This window comes from Rana temporaria, chromosome 4 (assembly GCF_905171775.1).
Source record: "Rana temporaria chromosome 4, aRanTem1.1, whole genome shotgun sequence".
NCBI classification, from domain to species: domain Eukaryota; kingdom Metazoa; phylum Chordata; class Amphibia; order Anura; family Ranidae; genus Rana; species Rana temporaria.
The window spans coordinates 337618215-337639294 of NC_053492.1; the positions used below are offsets into that span (position 1 = coordinate 337618215).

Below are 21080 nucleotides of genomic sequence, written 5' to 3' on the forward strand. Positions count from 1 at the left end.
AAATCAATGGACTCAACATGCCTCTCAGCAGTTTCCTTGGGGTGTCTTCTTTCCAAAATGGGGTCATTTGGGTTTTTTTTGTGCTATTTTGGCATTTTATGGCCTTCGAAACTGTGATAGGTAGTGAGGAGTGAAATCAAAAATTTACACCCTTAGAAAGCCTGAAGGCGGTGATTGGTTTTTGGGGTCCCGTACGCGGCTAGGCTCCCAAAAAGTCTCACACATGTGGTATCCCCGTACTCAGGAGAAGCAGCAGAATGCATTTTGGGGTGTAATTCCACATATGCCCATGGCATGTTTGAGCAATATATCATTTAGTGACAACTTTGCGCAAAAAAATATATATATATATTTATATTTCCCGCAACTTGGGTCAAAATCTAAAATATTCCATGGACTTAAGATGCCTCTCAGCAAATAGCTTGGGGTGTCTACTTTCCAAAATGGGGTCATTTGGGGGGGTTTTCAATTGTCCTGGCATTTTATGCACAACAATTTGAAGCTTATGTCACACATCACCCACTCTTCTAACCACTTGAAGAAAAAGCCCTTTCTGACACTGTTTGTTTACATAAAAACATATTATTTTTTTGCAAGAAAGTAAAGTTGAACCCCCAAACATTATATATTTTTTTAAAGCAAAGGCCCTACAGATTAAAATGGTGGGTGTTGCAAAAAAAATTTCCACACAGTATTTGCGCAGCGTTTTTTCAAACGCATTTTTTGGGGAAAAAATACACTTTTTTTTATTTTAAAGCACTAAAACACACTATATTGCCCAAATTATTGATGAAATAAAAATTATGATCTTAGGCCGAGTACATGGATACCAAACACGACATACTTTAAAATTGCGCACAAACGCGCAGTGGCGACAAACTACATACATTTTTAAAAGCCTTTAAAAGCCTTTACAGGTTACCACATTAGATTTACAGAGTAGGTCTACTGCTAAAATGACTGCCCTCGATCTGCCCTTCGCGGTGATACCTCACATGCATGGTGCAATTGCTGTTTACATATGACTCCAGACCGACGCTTGCGTTCGTCTTTGCGCAAGAGCAGGGGGGGACAGGGATGCTTTTTTTTATTTTTTTATTTTTTTATATATTTATTTCGCTTTTTTTATTTTATTTGTTAACTGTTCCTTCCATTTATTTATTTTTTTTACCATTTTTATTGTTATCTCAGGGAATGTAAATATCCCTTATGATAGCAATAGTTAGTGACAGGTACTCTTTTTTTTTTTTTAAATGGGGTCTATTAGACCCTAGATCTTTCCTCTGACCACACCAAGATCGGTGTGATAAAATGCTTTCCCATATTCTCAATGGCGCCGTTTATATCTGGGGGGGGGGGACATTCCCTCCCACTGAATGTAAAAGCAGTCTAGAGGCTAATTAGCCGCTAGGACTGCTTTTACATGAAAGCCGACCGCTGGCTGAAAAGAATGATACCAAGATGATGCCTAAACCCGCAGGCATCATTCTGGTATAACCATTCAAAGTCCTGCAACATACCAGTACGTTGATGGTTCTTGTTGGACATGTATTGTAATCTTTTTTTTTTTCATGCAGTCTGTTGGCTGAACAAAAAAAAGATTGATCGGTGGGTATGCCCACCATTAGAATACCTCCCTTCATCCACCCACTTCTAATGATGGGCATACATGCACCATTTATATATGCCGAAGCATGGGGCATCCTCCCGCAAAAAAGTTATGCCGCGTACGGTCGGACTTTTCTATGCCGCGTACACACGGTCGGACTTTTCTATGCCGTGTACACATGGTCAGACTTTTCCACAGGAAAGCCTCCGTAGGAATGTCAACCGTATGTACGCGGCATTAGGAGCAAAATCGCTCCTCCGCCCCTAATGCCCCCATGCTCCGGCATATATGCTCTTTTTTGAACTGTAGTGGTGAAATCACCTCCTACAGCATTGGAGTCGCGGCTTTATATATCGTGGGAGCAAACGCTGTTGCTGTCACGCTAAATAAATCCGCACTGCAACTGAATGGCGTACCTGCTAAGCAAATGATGGTTAACATTAAAACAAAGTAACATTCCAGTATAACAGTAAGATCATACCATACCTGCAAAGCAAATACCTATAAAAAAACATAGTAAAAAATAAAACATTTTTTAACGCAACCTGTGCCTAAAATATATATATGCCAAAGCATGGGGGCATCCTCCCGCAAAAAAGTTATGCCGCGTACGGTCGGACTTTTCTATGCCGCGTACACACGGTCGGACTTTTCTATGCCGTGTACACATGGTCAGACTTTTCCACGGGAAAGCCTCCGTAGGAATGTCAACCGTATGTACGCGGCATTAGGAGCAAAATCGCTCCTCCGCCCCTGGTGCCCGCATGCTTCGGCATATATGCTCTTTTTTTTAACTGTGGTGGTGAAATCACCTCCTACAGCACTGGAGTCGCGGCTTTATATATCGTGGGAGCAAACGCTGTTGCTGTCAAGATAAATAAGTCCGGGCAACAGCTGAATGGCGTACCTGAAAACAGTAAAATAAATTACATACCTGAAAAGCAAGCATTAAAAAACATAACAACAATAAAACTTTGCAGAATAGAATACAGTAAAAAAGAGCAGAACAATAGAGAGAGAATAGAGAGGGAGAGAACAATAAAACGACAACTATTTTTGTTTTTTTTATTTTATATTTTTTTGTGTGTTTTTATTTTTTACTTTTTTTTTTTTTTTTTTTTAACACTTTTTTTTGTAACTGTGAACTGTAACTTCAACTTTTCGGTTCCAGGTTTGGGTCTCTCAAAATGCGATGGCATCTTGGGAGACCCTGTGTGAGTGTGCCTAGCCTGTGAAATGTTTCACCCTACACTAATAATTAACGTGTGTGTGGAAGCGTTCAAAACATTCACCAATACAAAGACCAGGATTGCCAGGACATTTGGGACAAAAATAACGGGTGTCACGCCTAAATCCGCGCTTGGTACAGACACGACATTTTCTTTGGGGGGCTCGTTGGGTAGGGGTACTCGGGAGGACATAAGAAAAATGCCTCTCATGCAGTCGGCTTACTGCATTTGGTAGGAGATGGTGAGGTACAATACCGCCTGGATACAGGAGTTCTGTGATGATATCCCTCTGGAATTGAAGGAAGGATTCATTCCGTCCTGAAGCTCTGTATACGACATGAGCATTCAGTAGAGCCAATTGAAATAAATGTAGAGACACTTTTTTGTACCAGCGTCTCGTCTTACGGGCAATATGATACGGCGCCATTAACTGGTCGTTGAGGTCCACCCCTCCCATGTTTTGGTTATATTCGTGGACACAGAGGGGTTTCTCCACAACACCAGTCGCCGTACGAATTTGGACTGTCGTGTCTGCGTGAAGGGTGGTAAGAACGAAAACATTCCTATTGTCCCGCCACTTCACAGCGAGCAAATTTTTACATCTGCAGCAGGCTCTCGCCCCCGGCCTAACACAGGCATCTACAAGCCGCTGGGGGAAGCCCCGGCGATTAGGTCGCACGGTGCCACATGCTCCAATCTGTTGATCAAATAAGTGGCTAAAAAGTGGCACGCTGCTGTAAAAATTGTCCACATACAAATGGTACCCCTTTCCGAATAAGGGTGACACCAAGTCCCAAACAATCTTGCCAGCGCTCCCCATGTAATCTGGGCATCCTTCCGGCTCTACCTGACTATCTTTTCCCTCGTAAACCCTAAAGCTCCATGTGTAGCCTGTGGCCCTGTCACAGAGCTTATAGAGCTTGACCCCGTATCTGGAACGCTTGCTGGGAAGGTACTGTTTGAAAGACAAGCGGCCAGCAAATTTAATCAGGGACTCATCAACTCATACAACCTGCTGGAGATTAAACAAGGCTGCAAAACGTTCGTTGAAATGGTTTACGAGGGGCCGAATTTTGTAGAGCCGGTCAAATTCAGGGTCTCCACGTGGACGACAAAGTGCATTGTCACTGAAATGCAGGAACCGCAGGATCGCCTCGTATCGTTTCCTGGCCATGTGAGCAGAGAAAATGTACATATGGTCAATGGGATGTGTGGACCAATACATCCGCAATGACGGAGATTTGTGTATGCCCATGTTGAGGGTAAGGCCCAGAAAGGTCTTAAATTCGGAAACCTCGAGAGGTTTCCAATGTTTGGCAAGGCGAGACTGGGGGTTAGCGGCGATGTAAGTACCAGCATATAAATTAGTCTGGTCCACAATAGATCTATAGAGATCTTCCGTGAAATACAGCGAATAAAAATCAAGTGACGTAAAGTTCGCTGTATCCACCTGAATACCGGGTTGGCCAGTGAATGGGGGAAGTACAGGTGCTGTAGAAGTGGTGGGGACCCAATCAGGATAGGCAAATTCTACAGGAAGGGCACTATGGGCACGACGGGCCTGTCTCTGTCTTCTTCTTGGTGGCAGCGGGACACTACTTGTGCTTGCCACATCGCCAGCTTCAACTGCACTTATGGGACTCGCCACGTCACCAAGTGTTACTGCAGTGCTGGATAAACGACCAGGGTGTACTAGGCCGCTGGTGCTTGCCAATTCACCAGAAGGAATAGCGGCGCTAGTACTGGATCTCTGCTCCATACGAGGGTCCTGCGGTTCTTGCTGCTCAACAACATCAGAATGGGATCGGGTACGCCTGGCCTTAGCAGGGACCTCAACTTCGTCGTGCGAGCTATCTGACATGGAGCCGCTGTCGTAAATGGGTTCATATTCTGAGCCAGAATCTGTCAGATGCGTGACCTCCTCCTCTTCACTATCTGACATGCACATGAACTCCAAGGCCTGCTTATCATTGTACCTTCGGTTTGCCATTTTGGACTCTAAATTTAGTGGTACAATGGTAAGGATTCACAGGTAAAAAAAGCACCTGACTATAGAAAAGCAAATGTAGAAAACGCTTCAAAAAAAACTGTAAGCGATCGCAGGGATCAGGCCTGTCTCTGCGAACGCTGCAGTTATGTGTCTTGTGTTTTGTAAGTGACAGTGATCGATCGATACTGCACTTGGGTGGGTTGGGCTGGGCAGAGGGGGAAAACGCAGGTGCTAGCGGGTATCTGGGCTGATTCCGCTAACAATGCGTTTTTGGGTACCCTAAACTGCTGGGTACGCTAGTATAGATCTGATCAGATCAGGTATCGATCCGTTCAGATCCTATACCACTAAGGGGGGTGTATGCTTAGCGAGTGGGTGTAAGCGGTACTGGCTCTAACCTAACGCTGCCTGGGGCGACGCAGACCCTGACTGGCGCTAAAATTAAATTTATATCACCCGCCGGGTGATCAGGGGGTTAAACCTATTGGGTTATATACGGCGGGTGCTCTGATGCTATAAACAGCAAACTAACCAACCAGCGTCAACCGTAACACTTATACGGTGATCACTGGTGAAAGGGTTAACTAGGGGGCAATCAGGGGGTTAAAACCTTTATTCGGTAATATATGGGGGTACCTAACGCTTTCTAAAAACCTGGTGGCGAACCTAAAATAACTAAATAACTAACTGGCTAACCACGTCACCAGTGACACTTATACAGTGATCAGTGGTGAAAGGGTTAACTCTAGGGGCAATCAGGGGTTAAAACCTTTATTTATGGGGGTACCTAATGCTATATAAACCTGGCGGCGAACCTCAAAAAAAACTAACTGCCTAGCGGCAACAGTGACACTAATACAGCGATCAGAAACCGATCGCTTAGTGACACTGGCAATAGGGGTGAAAGGGTTAACTCTAGGGGCAATCAGGGGTTAAAACCTTTATTTATGGGGGTACCTAACGCTATATAAACCTGGCGGCGAACCTCAAAAAAAACTAACTGCCTAGCGGCAACAGTGACACTAATACAGCGATCAGAAACCGATCGCTTAGTGACACTGGCAATAGGGGTGAAAGGGTTAACTTTAGGGGCAATCAGGGGTTAAACCTTTATTGGGGGGGGGGTAGGGGGCTACCCTGGACCTAAAGGGGCCTAAACCTAACTGCCCTGACACTTTTTTCTGTCACACTGACACTAAAAGCAGTGATCAGAAAATAAATGATCACTGCAATCAGTGACACTGTGACAGGGGGTGATCTGGGGGTGCTGGGGGGGTGATCGGGGGGGGTTATGTGCCTATGTGTGCTGTGTCAGTGTGCTGTTGGTGCAACTCACAGTACTGACGTCTTCTCTCCTCTGGAACCGGACGAAAAGACCGCCAGAGGGGAGAAAACGTCACTTCCTCCCTGCCTGTGTTTACAGTTACACAGGCAGGGAGGGCTCAGGTGCAATCTGATTCGCCGAGGGAGATCGAGAGGGGACGGCTGGAAACCAATAGCCGCCCCCTCCTCCCTGACCTCCCGTACACCGTTCCCGGCCCTCGCATGTACCGGAGGGGGTCCCGATCGGACCCCCGAACCCAGGTAAGGCGGGGACGTACCTGTACGCCCATGTGCCTGTACGTGCCATATTGTGGACGTATATGTACATGCGGGGGTTGGGAAGTGGTTAAAGAGGAAGCAGGTGAGGCTGTTTGGGACTTAAAGTACAATCTTGATGTTTTTACAGCAATATATATATATATATTATTTTTATTTTTTTTTATTTTTTTTTGCTGTAAAAACATCAAGATTGTACTTTAAGTCCCAAACAGCCTCACCTGCTTCCTCTTTAATCCACCCCTGTGAATTGCTATTGTGCTCTTTTTTCCCCCTTCCCCCCCCCACCTCCTCTCACACCAGTGCTTCACTGCTAACATTCCCATTCAGCTTGCTAGAGCCCAGTGCACAGCGTGACACGCCTCCCCGGGGAGGCGGGGAGGCGTGTCACGCTGGGCTCTGGCAAGCAGACTGGCCGCCGCTCCGGAGCTAGGCCGAAGCCGGGGACTTTCCTAGGCCTAGGCTCCGGAGCGCTCCGCGGATCGCGGGGTGTGCCGATCCGAACGGGGTGGCCCGTTCGGATCACGGATCGGTGACGATCCGTTACACCCCTAGTTCTGGTGCAAAAGATGCAGCATCCTGATTTTCTTTATTTTTTTTTAACTGGTTCCTGACTGGCACACATAGATTTACTGCGGCTCAATGGCACCGCTGGGTGAAACCGCGTACAGGTTTTGCTTTCCCTTTAAGAGCTGGCAGAGGGCGTGCGTACTGCACAGCGGGGGACCCGATGTGCGTGGCAGGCGGGCGCAATCGCCTCCGGCCACATGTGATGGCGTGCACAACAGCCAGCACAGGGATTTGTGTGTGTGTGTGCAAACACACAAATACCTGTTCTGTCAGAGGAGAGGAGACATATTGTTTGTTCCTACTAAATAGAAACAGCATTATGTCTCCTCCCCAAGTCAGTCCTATTCCCATACAGTTTGAACACACATTTAACCCCTTGATCGCCCCCTAGTGTTAACCCCTTCTCTACCAGTGACATTTATACAGTAATCGGTAGGGTTGTCCCGATACCGATACTAGTATCGGTATCGGGACCGATTCGGAGTATTTGCGGGAGTACTCGTACTCCCGCAAATACCCCCGATACCAAAATAGAATACTTCCGCCCCCCCCCCCCCGCCGCCGATTGCATCCCGCCGCATCCCCGCTTGGTTAATACGGGCGGGGAACATTACAGCATTCATTTGAATATCTGTAGTCTTTCCCGCCACTCCGCGTATAGACACTCCCCCTTGCTCGGGTGAACTGTCCAATCCCGAGCAAGGGGGAGTGTCTATACGCGGCGTGAGAGACTACAGCTATTCAAAGCTGTAATGTTCCCCGCGCGTATTAACCAAGCGGGATGCGGCGCGGCAGCGGGGATGCGGCAGCATGTACGGTAAGGGGGACATGGCTGCTTTTTTGGGGGGGGACATGGCTGGATATGGGGAGGACATGGCTGGATATGGGGGGGACATGGCTGGATATGGGGGGGTCATGGCTGGATATGGGGGGGGGTCATGGCTGGATATGGGGGGGTCATGGCTGGATATGGGGAGGACATGGCTGCATATGGGGGGGGACATGGCTGCATATGGGGGGGGACATGGCTGCATATGGGGGGGGGACATGGCTGGATATGGGGGGGACATGGCTGCATTTGTGGGGGGACATGGCTGCATTTGGGGACACATTTAAAAAAAAGTATCAGTATTCGGTATCGGCGAGTACTTGAAAAAAAGTATCGGTACTTGTACTCAGTCCTAAAAAAGTGGTATCGGGACAACCCTAGTAATCGGTGCATATTTATAGCACTGATCGCTGTATAAATGTGTCAAGTGTCCGATTTGTCCTTCTTCTTTTTTATTTTACCAAAAATAAGTAGAATATATATTAGCCTGAGCTGATGAAGAATTTTTTTTTTTAATTTGGGGGATATTTTTTTTATAGTGAAAAGTTAAATATTTTATATATACAGTACAGACCAAAAGTTTGGACACACCTTCTCATTCAAAGAATTTTTTTTATATTCATGACTATGAAAATTGTAGATTCACACTGAAGGCATCAAAACTATGAATTAACGCATGTGGAATTATACATAACAAAAAAGTGTGAAACAACTGAAAATATATTTCATATTCTAGGTTCTTCAAAGTAGCCACCTTTTGCTTTGGTTACTGCTTGGCACACTCTTGACATTCTCTTGATGAGCTTCAAGAGGTAGTCACCTGGCGCAGCACCCCATCACTCTCCTTCTTGGTCAAATAGCCCTTACACAGCCTGGAGGTGTGTTTGGGGTCATTGTCCTGTTGAAAAATAAATGATGGTCCAACTAAACGCAAACCGGATGGAATAGCATGCCGCTGCAAGATGCTGTGGTAGCCATGCTGGTTCAGTATGCCTTCAATTTTGAATAAATCCCCAACAGTGTCACCAGCAAAGCACCCCCACACCATCACACCTCCTCCTCCATGCTTCACGGTGGGAACCAGGCATAGAGTCCATCCGTTCACCTTTTCTGCGTCACACAAAGACACGGGGGTTGGAACCAAAGATCTCAAGTTTGGACTCATCAGACCAAAGCACAGATTTCCACTGGTCTAATGTCCATTCCTTGTGTTCTTTAGCCCAAACAAGTTTGTATGGGCCTTTTTTTTTATTTAATTTTATTTAATTTTTTAATGCCGCTGCACCAAAATGCATGGTGCTTTTGTTAGCAAATAAATAAATAAATAGCATGCATTTTTATGATAATTTTTTTAATTTTTTTTAGTTAATTAGCTAATAAAAAAAGATGCATGCTAACAAACAAAAGCACCATGCATTTGGTGCAGCTGCAATAGCATTATGAATATTACCACAGTCATGCAGCTACCCCAGACCTTGCAGATGACAGTCAGGCTATTGGGGGGCCTTGCAGATGACAGTCAGGCTATTGGGGGGCCTTGCAGATGACAGTCAGGCTATTGGGGGGCCTTGCAGATGACAGTCAGGCTATTGGGGGGCCTTGCAGATGACAGTCAGGCTATTGGGGGGCATGTGAGAGTCAGAGTGGACTTAAAATACAGACAACCAGTGTCCCCGTAATTATGAATAGGCACACACACAGTCTGCACCAGGCAGCTACAGCTACTCTACCCATATTATGAATATTACAAGTGTGGTGCTGTTCATGTTGGTGGTAATTTATTCATATATTATAAGGGACAGTGGTTGCTTGCCGATATTATAAGTCCATTCCTCACATGCCGCCCCTCTAGCCTGTTTGACTCTCATCTATAAGGTCTGGCGGCTGGCGCACATGACAGCGCCAGGTTGTGTGACTTAAACAAAACACTGTTTCGTTGCCTTTTAAATGTCAGTGCAGTGTGCACTCACTGCAGTGCATGCATAGTTACTCATATAGCTGCAACTTAAGAAAGTGTTTTCAAACTAAGGCAGCTCACAGTGTGCGCTCTCAGTTTGTTTTCCCTAGGTACAAACATCTGTCTGCTTCAGTCCACCACCACAGTCGGGCACGGTGACCCAGTTGAATTCATTAACAGAAAGAGAGCTGCAGCAGCACCTTACCTTAGCATTTGGAGAATACAGTCACACACACACAGGACTCTTTTGCCCAGCTGGGTTCTTTTGTATTGGCAAAATCACTGGTGCCACTGCCTGCCTGCAGTGCCAGCCTGGTCACGGACAGTCATTGTGTTTGTTGGATTTTCTAATTGAAGTTCAGAATCAGTCCAGTCAATTATATTTTCAAGGACAGGAGGACACTCAGAAGAACTGAGAAGCATACATCTCATACATCTCATCTGTTCACGATCGCAAGATAAAACACAAACACTCTGTCTCCTTGACAAAGTCACATCTATTAGCCGAGCCGCCTAGCGCAAGCCAGATGTGCTGCCTTTGCCTAATGTTAACTGCATCAGAACAGCAGAAGTCACGCTACAGTCGAGAAGTCGGAAACAAACTAAACCGAGTGTCTGTTGTAGTCCACCGTGACCACACCCAGTTGAATATTAACGGAAACTCGGAAAGAGAGCTGCAGCAGTACCTTAGCGGTTGGAGAATACTGAATAGTCACACACAGGACTCTTTTGCCCAGCTTGGGTCTTTTGTATCGGCACAATCACTGGTGCCACTGCCTGCCTGCAGTGCATGGTCACGGTCATTGTGTTTTGTTGGTGGGTTTTCTATTTGAAGAAGTTCAGTCCAGACAATTATATTTTCAAGGACACTCAGAAGAACTGAGAGGCATACATAATATCGTCTGTTCACGATCGCAAGATAACAGTCACAAACACTCCCTCACAAAGTCTCATCAGGTATACCGTGCGCGAGCCAGATGTGCTGCCTTTCAGTGCCTTATGTTAGTTAACTGCATCAGAACAACAGAAGTTACACTACAGTCGAGAAGTCATAAACAAAGTAAACCGAGTAGAATGAGTGAAGCAGAGGCTACCGCAGATAACGTAGCCGCAGCAGAGGCAGAGCAGGAGAAATGCGCAAGTGAGCCTGATAAAGACCCAGATGTTTTTGTTCCAAAAAGGGGAGCTTATTCCGAAGTGTGGGCTTATTTCGGATTCAAACCAGAAGATGACACTCGGCAAACCATCTACTGCAAGCAATGTTTAGCCATTGTTTGTGCACCAAAGGGTAACACCACCAATCTGTATAATCACCTGAAACGTAATCACATCCAACAATATGAGACGGTACGGAAAAACCAAACAGACGCTCACGCTAAATCACAAAGTAACTACAACAACAACTTGACAAAACAAACATCAATTAAAGCAACATTATTTAATGCAACACTGTACCCAACACACTCTCTCAGGCGCAAAGAAATAACAGAAGCAGTCACATTTCACCTGGCTAAAGACATGGCTCCCGTGACCACTGTAGAAAAAGAGGGGTTTAAAAAACTCATTCAAACCCTTGATAAGCGCTTTCAAGTGCCCTCTCGTACTTATTTTTCCCATGTTGCAATCCCTGGTCTGTACGTCCAAATGTCGTGAATTAGTTGCTAAAGAATTGCAAGATGTACATAATTTTGCAACAACTTCAGATTTATGGTCCAGCAGAGCAATGGAACCATACATGAGCTTAACAATCCATTTCATTAATGATGATTTTGAGATGACAAGTCGGTGCCTACAAACAGGGTTTTTCCCTGAGGACCACACTGGCAAAGGTTTGGCGCATGGATTGAAGGATGCTCTCATCAACTGGAAATTGGAGGAGAAGGATCTTGTATGCATCACTACAGACAACGGAAACAACATTGTAAAGGCCAAATCTATCAATCACTGGACAAGAATGCAGTGTTTTAGTTCATAGGCTTCATCTCGCAATAGAGAATGCAATGAAGGACCGACAAATTGAGCGTGCTATGGGTTTGTGCAAAAAGCTTGTCGGGTGTTTTAGCTACAGTTGGAGGAGGAAGAGGGAGCTTTCTGCGGCACAAAAACAACTCTGTTTACCAGACCACAAGCTCAAGACAGGATGCCCAACAAGGTGGGGCTCTAGGCAGGCTATGGTGAGGAGGATACTTGAGTAGCAAGCTGCCATCACCCATGTCCTCTCTTCTGACCGCAAGGCACCTCTTGCCAACATGGCAAGACCTAGAGGTCCTGGAAGCTGTGGACAAGCCCCTCACCCCACTGGCAGACTTCACAGATGCTCTTTCAGGAGAGCAGTATGTCAGTATCTCTTCTGTGAAACCTGCTCTGCACCTATTTCAGTCTTCTGTTTTGGCTGTTAAGGAAGATGACTCTGATCTTATGTGCACAATGAAATCAAAGATCATGGCGTATCTGGATGAAAAAATATCAGGACCAAAAAACACAAGACCTTCTCGGCATAGCCACAACCCTCGATCCCAGGTTTAAAATGGCTTATGTTAATGAAGATAAGAAAGATGCTGTCCATAAAAGAAGAGATGTCAAAGCTAACAGTGAAGGAAAGCCCCACTTCTACTAGTACAGCTAGTGGCACTGGTCATGCAAAGAAGGCTTGAAAAAGCTTGGGTAGCTTTTTCAAATCTTCACAAAGTGAAGGGGCACCAGATCCAGCCTCGGGCTCACAGCAACAATCGGAAAGCTTGTCCTTTGGAGCTACTCTTATCTGTTCTTGGGCAACACTGACAGTGAAGATGATCTGTTAGTCTGGTGGAAGGTTCACAAGGAGCAAGTATCCAAGATTGTCTGCAGTGGCCAGAAAATATCTTTGCATTCCTGCAACCAGTTCCCCTTCTGAAAGGGTTTTTAGCACGGGGGGAAACATTGTCACTTGTCGCCGTTCCGCACTGAAGCCACAAAATGTGGATAGGCTTGTGTTTCTAGCTAAAAATCTGAGACTGATACCTGAATGATTTTTGAATGTAATTGTAATTTCTTTATTTCACAACATTGTTTTTCATGACATTCAACATTCATTCATTTTGTTGAAATTTGTTTGCTTGAAGCCAGAGTTCAGTATTATGGCTTATTTTAGAACAAACTGCACTGTTCCCCAATCCCTGATTTCCCCCCCTTGCTTGGATGGTACTTTTAAGGCCAAAACACTGAAGTGCGACTGCGTTAGAACATTGATTTCTTTCTTTCTACATAAAAAGATGGATCACACAACAATGATCAATGGTTAAGGCAATAACCACTATGGTATAAAAATACATGGGACAAAAAAGGCAAAACAAATTATGCTTAACCATTGATCATTGTATGATCTATCTTTATGTAAAAATAAATCAATTTTCTCTGTTTGTGGCCTTAAAAGTCCCATCCAAGGGGAAAGGAACAGTCCAAGTTTGTTGTTGTTCTATACCAGGGGTGGCCAACCAGTGGCCCGGAGGCCACATGTGGCCCACGACCTCCAGCTTATGAATGGGGGTTGACAAGCCCAGATCGCAGGTTGCCGACCATCCATACCACAGCATTAGTGTTGTGAATGAAGCTGGTGGTAGAGGAAGAAAGTGTCTGCAGAGCAGAGCCCCATAAGCCAATGCTTCCTGTAGAGCGCCGGCTTTTGCCACAGGCGGAATCTATGGCAAAGTTCAGCTAACCCGCAGGATAGACACAGGTGCAGTACGCTGCACCCACGGTGTGGGCAAACTGCAGCACATCAGTGTGAAAACAGTCTTCGGCTCTTTTCACACGATCGGCCCAACCCAATCGAATCCTTAATTCACCTCTATAGAACGACAGATGTAAAAAGACTTTTGACAGCTTATGCCCGTCTATCTCCAATACGCAAAAAAAAAAAACAGAAGGGAATTTGTCCCCTTCTTCCATCTGGGCGGATCAGATCATAGGGCCTATAGAATAGCTGTGACCTGTCATCTGCGCGATCCGCTCATTGTGGCCCAGGACTGGTTACCAAGTTGCTTAAAGCGGATCTCCACCCTCATTTAAACTATAGCTCCATATTACTACCGCTCCTAACTAATCATGAATCGGCGATTTTTATTTTCATTAGCAAATATGTACCTTAAAGCGGGGGTTCACCCTGTTAAAAAAAAAAAAAATGTTTTTTTTTATTAGACCATTACATTCGGCATCTTAGCGCGAGCTACGGTATGCCGGTCTTACATTTTTTATCCCCGTACTCACTGTGCTATGGCTCATTGAAGATTCCGGGGAATGGGCGTTCCTATGGTGAGAGAAGGTGATTGACGGCCGGCCCTGGCACGTCACGCTTCTCCGGAAATAGCCGAAATAGGCTTGGCTATTCACGGCGCCTGCGCATAGCCTGTGCGCAGGCGCCGTGAAGAGCCGAGACCTACTCCGGCTGTCTTCGGGGAGCGTGACGTGCCAGAGCCGGCCGTCAATCATCCTCCCTCTCCATAGGCACGCCCATTCCCCGCGGGAGTCGGATTCTTCAATGATCGATAGCACAGTGAGTACGGGGATTAAAAATTTAAGACCGGCATACCGTAGCTCGCGCTACGATGCCGAATGTAATGGTCTAATGATGTGAAGGAGGGTGAACCACCGCTTTAATTACGAGCCTTGCTTCCGGTCTGCCCCCCCTCGGGTTTTCGACGGGTTTTTCTGCCGTTTCCTGCGCTGCGCCTGCTGGGAGCCAGTGTCAGAGCTCTTTAAGTAATATTCTCCTCTGTTATCAAGCATTGCGCGACTTCATTTTGCAGGAAGTGACGTGGATGTAAAAAGGAAGGGGCGGGCGTTTTAAACTTCTCCATTCATTAGAGCACAGATACTGTTACTGATACGCCGCCGGGCACATTCGCCAGTGCACATGCACGAGATCGAGCGGTGGATGCTGGGACAGCATCCACCGCAAATAGGAAGTAGCTCCTTGTTGGAATCGAGTGCCCACATTTGAATAGGCAATAAAAAAAAAAAAAGATTAAGCCGTGGGAGATCCGCTTTAAGTGGCCCTCACTCTTCAAAAGGTTGGGCACCCCTGTTCTATACAATAATCCAGGGATGTGGCCAGTAGTACAGCTGCCAGAGTTCAGTGAGTTTATGGCTTATTATTTTAGAACAAACTCCACTGTTCCCCAATCCCTGATTTCCCCCCCTTGCTTGGATGGTACTTTTAAGGCCAAAACACTGAAGTGCGACTGCGTTAGAAAATTGATTTATTTCTTTCTACATAAAAAGATAAATCACACAACATTGATCAATGGTTAAGGCAATAACCACTATGGTATAAAAATACATGGGACAAAAAAGGCAAAACAAATTATGCTTAACCATTGATCATTGTATGATCAATCTTTATGTAAAAATAAATCAATTTTCTCTGTTTGTGGCCTTAAAAGTCCCATCCAAGGGGGAAGGAACAGTCCAAGTTTGTTCTATACAATAATCCAGGGATGTGGCCAGTAGTACAGCTACAACTCTACATTCACAACCTTAAAGGAGTTCTCTAAGCTAAAACTTTAACCCCCGCTGTGCCCGGGCTGTAAAACTATACAAAATAAACTTTCACTTACCTGCCTACGATCCCCCATTTTTCCGATATCGCCGTCCCGTTCTCCGGTCCCGGTCTGTTCCACTTCCTGCGGGTCAGTGACTCACAGTGCGCTCAGCCTATCAGCGGCCGCAGCAATGTCCCGTCGCGGCCGCTGATAGGCTGAGCACACTGTGAGTCACCGACCCGCAGGAAGTGGAACAGACCGGGACCGGAGAACGGGACGGCGATATCGGAACAACGGGGGATCGTAGGCAGGTAAGTGAAAGTTTATTTTGTATAGTTTTACAGCCCGGGCACAGCGGGGGTTAAACGTTTTAGCTTGGAGAACTCCTTTAAGTAGCTTTTTCAAAGCAGCAGAACTAAGTGAAGGGGCACCAGTTCCAGCCTCAGGCTCAGCCTCACAGCAACAACAATCCGAAAGCTTGTCCTTGTATTTACACTCTTATCTGTCGTGTTCTTAGGCAACACTGAGTCTGACACTCAGTAAAGATGATCCGTTACCTGAATGTTTTTTGAAGTAATTGTAATTTCTTTATTTCACAACATTGTTTTTCATGATTACATTGTAATTTCTTTAAAAATTTGTTTGCTTGAAGGCAGCCAGAGTTCAGTATTATGGCTTATTTTATAACACACAGGACTGTTCCCCAATCCCCCTTGGATGGGACTTTTATGGCCACAAACACTGAAGTGCATTAGAAAATTGATTTATTTTTACATAAAAAGATGGATCACACAACAATGATCAATGGTTAACCACAAGATGTGCCGTGTGTGTGTGGTATAATACATGTGACAAACAAAGCAAAACAAATTATTATGCTTTTTTAACCATTGATCATTGTATTGTGATCTATCTTTATGTAAAAATAAATCCATTTCTAACGCACTTCAGTGTTTGTGGCCTTAAAAGTCCTATCCAAGGGGGGACAGTCCTTTGTTCTATACAGGGATGTGGCCACTACATTCCCATATGTGTTATCCAGTGTCATATTGATGTTCTCCTTTTTCTATATGGCTTATTTTATTGCCATTTGCCAACTTCCCTGACACTAACTGAATGGGTGTGTGAGATGAACAATATTATGCTTATGGAGGAACTGGAGGCTAAATCTTTCGACACCTATACTAAATTCTCCTCTGTTTGGAGTATATGGAAGTATTATTCCATTTCAGATAAAGTGAAAGCTAGACTGAACCACCCCTAATGTTTCATTCTAGTATTGGATGTAGGTCTACCCCACTCTATGAACGTGGAGAATTCCCCCGAAAAGGAGCACGCCGCTCCTCTCTATCCCTTTTTCCTCTTTTTTTTTTTTTCCTCTTCTTCTTCTTCTCCTTTTTTTTTCTTTCTTTCTTTTGTTAGGTGGCCCTCCTTTAGGGCAAACCAAATAAACCACACTATGCTTTAACCCGTCTTCTACGGGCAGGGTGTCTTCACCGAGCTCACAGACTACGGCATATTCTCTAAGCTGGTTGGAGGTTTTCCATACCCTAATCTTAACCCAGATATTATAAACATCACGGACGCTATCGCCCTAGCCCCTGGCCCCGGCAGGCTCCTAGAGGGACTGCCGAGACAGGGGTGGACTATATCCAATGTTGGGTTATACAGTTTTTACATGGTTGTACGAGTAATACGCCTATTTAACACCTATTTGTAGTTTTTTCAAAGCATTTGATATGACAATTTAAGTGTTTTCTATTTTATCAGTAATATCTTTTTGCTCTTACCTTTTTCGACCGGGTCACGGGTCATGACGCGGTCGATGTTTATATATGTTGATATGTATGCTTGTCAAAATTAATTATAATAATAAAAATGTATTGAACTCTAATGTTCAGAGATTGTACATTTTCTTAATACCGTGTTTTCCCGAAAGTAAGACCGGGTCTTATATTAAATTTTGTCCACCAAAAACACACTAGGGCTTACTTTCAGGGTAGGGCTTATTTATTTATGGAATGTAACATTTTTACAAAGATTCTGTGTCCCCCTGTCAGGTCAGGAGTCATTACGGTATTTTGAGAAAGACATCTTGGCACTGTATAAGGTGCAGTACCATAGAAAATACCTTTTACCGTAGGGTATACAGCTCCCTGGTGTACCGGTATTCACCTGCTCTTCTTTCGTCATCCGGGAGGAGAGAGTGAGAGAGAAGAGATCTCGCTGACGTTCCCCTGCTTCGCGCACTGAAGAGGAACGGGCTGAAGACGTCAGGCGGGAGGAGAGAAGGAGAGAGAAGAGCCAAGGTCACCTGTCATCGGCTAGCTCCGTGCAGTAAGAAGGGATGGGCTGAAGATGTCAGGGGGGAGGAGAGGAGGAACGAGAAGAACCGGCCCGCTGCTTACAGTAAAGAGGGACGGGATGCAGACGAGGCGAGAAGAGGACGGATCAGCAGTGGCTTTAAACATAACGGTACCATATTTTTGAACACAGTAATAAACGGAAACACTGCAGCAATGTATAGGTTTGAAAAAATAGATTTTTAATGAACTTTGACTAGGGCTTACTTTCAGGGTAGGGCTTATATTGCAGCCCGCCCCGATAATCACACTAGGGCTTACTTTCGGGGTAGGTCTTACTTTCGGGGAAACACGGTAAATATGTTTTTTTGAGGATCGTGAGAGAATTGTGATCTTCATTTTAAGCAAAAGAATCGTGATTCTCATTTTGGCCAGAATCGTGCAGCCCTAATCTCCTGTACTATATCCGCAGTCTCTGATCATCTCCTGTACTATATCCGCAGTCTCTGATCATCTCCTGTACTATATCCGCAGTCTCTGATCATCTCCTGTACTATATCCGCAGTCTCTGATCATCTCCTGTACTATGTCCGCAGTCTCTGATCATCTCCTGTACTATGTCCGCAGTCTCTGTTCATCTCCTGTACTATGTCCGCAGTCTCTGTTCATCTCCTGTACTATGTCCGCAGTCTCTGATCATCTCCTGTACTATGTCCGCAGTCTCTGATCATCTCCTGTACTATGTCCGCAGTCTCTGATCATCTCCTGTACCACGTCTGCAGTCTCTGATCATCTTCTTTAGTATTTTGGAGGGAGAGCCATGCAATCGTGATGCATCGCGGAATCGAATCGTGGACTTGATAATCGCAATCGCAATATATATATACACACCTTAGGGCTTCTAAGCAGGCTTCAGCAGTCTGTGGTGAAGGGGAGGGTGAGGAAACCCTTAAACGCGGGCAGCGCTGTAGCGCTGGCCGAGACTGTAGCATACCTCGGAGGGGGACGAGCACCCGCCGGAAATCACCGCCGGATATTGCAGAGCTGTCATCTCCACTCGGCTTTCACATCACACACGCACAGTCCCGCCTCCGCCATCGGCATTGGACCATCTCCTGTGACAGACAGAACACTGGTCCAATGCTATCGGCGTATAGCGCGCACCCGTGATTTTCCCCCTATTTTCAGGGGGAAAAAAAGTGTGCGGCATATGCCGATATATATATATATATATATATATATATATATATATATATATATATATATAGATATATATATATATATATAGATATATATATATATATAGATATATATATATATATATATATATATATAATGTGTATATATTTTTTTTTTATTTGTCACTCTTTTTTGGTAATAGCACAAAAAATTATCAAATACCACGAAAAGAAAGCTCTATTTGTGATGCAAATTTTAGTTTGGGTACAGCATTGCATGACCATGCAATTGTCAGTTAAAGTGACTCGGTGCCAAATTGTAAAAAGTGCTCTGGTCGGGAAGGGGGGTAAAATCTTCCGGGACTTAAGTGGTTAAAACACACTTCAAAGCATTGCTATTTTTTTGTTAACTGGGCTAATTGAAATACATATTTTTCTTGCAAATGTGTTTACTACATCTAAAATGATGTGCACTTATAACAAGCCCTTAAGCCTGACATATACTATGTAAGTTTAGGATGGTTTCTGATGAACTCCCTGAAATTCATTGCATTGCTGACACCCTCTTGCCTTACATTCTTCAGTTGAAAAATTGAAGGAGCTAGGCAGAAGATTGTTGGTTGAACAATGTTTGCTTTCAATTGGATGCAGTCACTGTTCAAGTATTTTGACAGTCCCTGGTACTGGCTGTCATAATACTATATCTGCAGCGGGAGATGCCATCATCCGTTTTGTAGAGTGTGAATGGGGTAGTCTGTTAAGTGAAAAGTACTATTAGTGTGCGGTCAGCTTTTGGACAGTTGTCGCAGGAACAGTACACATTAGAGGATTTCCCCTCTATTTTCTGGTGCCACCTCAAAATTTTGGATTTACCCTGACTTTTATGTTATTTCTTGTGACTTTGGTGATCAGGACAATTAGAAAAAGTGAATCCTCTAAGAGTCGGTTCACACTAGGGCGACACGACTTCCAGCGCGACTTTCAGAGGCGACTCCGACACGACTTGAGCATGAACCACAGGGCGATCTGGGGCGATTTACAACACGACTTGAAGTCGTCTCCAGGACAGGAGACTTTCCAGTGGCCAATCAAACAACAATCAGCTCTAGGGGAGGGAGGGGGAGGGAGAGGTTTGCCTGAGAAATGTATGTTATCTTCCTGGAAAGTCGCTTCAGTTAGGACAGTGATCAGACTTGGATCAGACTTCCATTGAAATCGATGGGTAAAAATCGCCTACAAGTCGGATTGAAGTAGTACAGGATCTTCTTTTGAAGTCGGAGCGACTCGAGTCGTGTGTATTAAAACCGCTCCCATTCACTTGCATTGTTTTTCTCGACAGCGCGACTTGGGACGAATTGAGGCGACTTCAAGCCGGATCCCAAGTCGCCCCAGTGTGAACCGGCTCTTAATGTGAGACACAGAGATGACAATAAAAATCGGAATGCATATGTATATTTACTTTTATTTGTTTTTGTATAGTTTAGAATTAATTTGTTTTTTATAGAACTTTTCTAAACAAGAAATTTGTTTTTCTGGCCCTTCATCTTTTTTAATATGAATTGGATTTTTTACGTATAGCACAGAATCTCATACATTTTCCAAATGTATACGTTTAGGCCTGTGTGTGTGTGTGTGTGTACGTCTACACATATACCAGTTATATTCTTTTCTTGGCTTTGTTGTAAGCCCCTGAAATGCATTGGTCCTTTTTTATTGTTAAAGTGGTTGTAAACCTTGGTGTTTTTTAACCTTTAAAAGGGTTGTAAAGGTTTTTTGTTTTTTTTTTTTCTAAATGGGTTCCTTTTAAGCTAGTGCATTGTTGGTTCACTTACCTTTTCCTTCGATTTATTTTTCCCCCCCTTCTAAATGTTTTTTTTCTTTGTCTGAATTTCTCACTTCCTGTTCCTCAGTAAGCTTGCCCCCATCATCTGAGCCATTCTGGCTGGGGGTTAGTCAGCATGCTCCCCCCCTCCCTTGGGACTACATTCCTGCGGGGAGACTCCGGGCAGGCTGACTAACCCCCAGCCAGAACGATTCTCCCCTCTCCGCTGTCTTCTCCCTCTGCCGCTTCTCTTCTCTCTGCTGTCTTCTCCCTCTGCCGCTTCTCCTCTCTCCGCTGTCTTCTCCCTCTGCCGCTTCTCCCCTCTCCGCTGTCTTCTCCCTCTGCCGCTTCTCCTCTCTCTGCTGTCTTCTCCATCTGCCGCTTCTCCTCTCTCCGCTGTCTTCTCCCTCTGCCGCTTCTCCTCTCTCCTCTGTCTTCTCCCTCTGGCGCTTCTCCTCTCTCCGCTATCTTCTCC

General features: G+C 45.0%; 1 protein-coding gene across 2 annotated transcripts in view; it reads left to right on the forward strand.

The window, feature by feature from the left end:
• Nucleotides 1–21080, forward strand: part of MAP4K3 (mitogen-activated protein kinase kinase kinase kinase 3) — an 831592-nt gene that overhangs the window by 11492 nt on the left and 799020 nt on the right. The gene's annotated exons all lie outside the window — the stretch shown is intronic.